General features: G+C 63.4%; 1 protein-coding gene across 1 annotated transcript in view; it reads left to right on the top strand.

Annotated features, from left to right (window-relative positions):
• The window catches only part of CBX1 (chromobox 1), a 4,688-nt gene that overhangs the window by 3,032 nt on the left and 1,076 nt on the right, over positions 1-580 (top strand). The window lies entirely within an intron of this gene.

Raw genomic sequence — 580 nt, forward strand, 5'->3', positions numbered from 1 at the left:
GGGGGGGGGTCGGGCTCTGCTCCCAGGGAACAAGAGACAAGAGGAGAGGGAACGGCCTCCAGCTGTGCCAGGGGAGGGTCAGGTTGGACAGCAGGAGGAATTTCTCCATGGAAAGCACTGGAAGGAGCTGCCCAGGGTGGTTTGGAGTCCCCACCCCTGGAGGTGCCCAGGGAAGGGCTGGATGTGGCACTCAGTGACAGGGTGGGCATCGGGCACAGAGGGGACTCGGTCTGGGAGATCTTCCAACCTCAGTGATTCCATGACTCCCAGAGCCAGGACAGTGTCCCCTGGGCTCTGGTGACACGGGAGGAGCCAGGCCAGTGGAGGTGTGGGAGGACAGAGAGTTTGGGGGCAGGGCCACAGCTCTGATCCCTGAGCTGGACTCACCCCGGAGCTTTTCCTGCTGCTCCTCCTGCTCCAGAACCACCCGGGGAGGGCTCACTGGGGCTCCAGGGATCCCATTTCCCTGGATTCTGGATTTCCCTCCGGGCTTCCCTTCCCTCCCACACCTCCCTGACTTCCCTGTCCTTCCCCCTCCCTCCCTGACTTCCTTCTCCCTCCCTGATTTCCCCCTCCCTCC

This window comes from Corapipo altera, unplaced genomic scaffold, assembly GCF_003945725.1.
Source record: "Corapipo altera isolate COAL_440 unplaced genomic scaffold, ASM394572v1 134, whole genome shotgun sequence".
NCBI classification, from domain to species: domain Eukaryota; kingdom Metazoa; phylum Chordata; class Aves; order Passeriformes; family Pipridae; genus Corapipo; species Corapipo altera.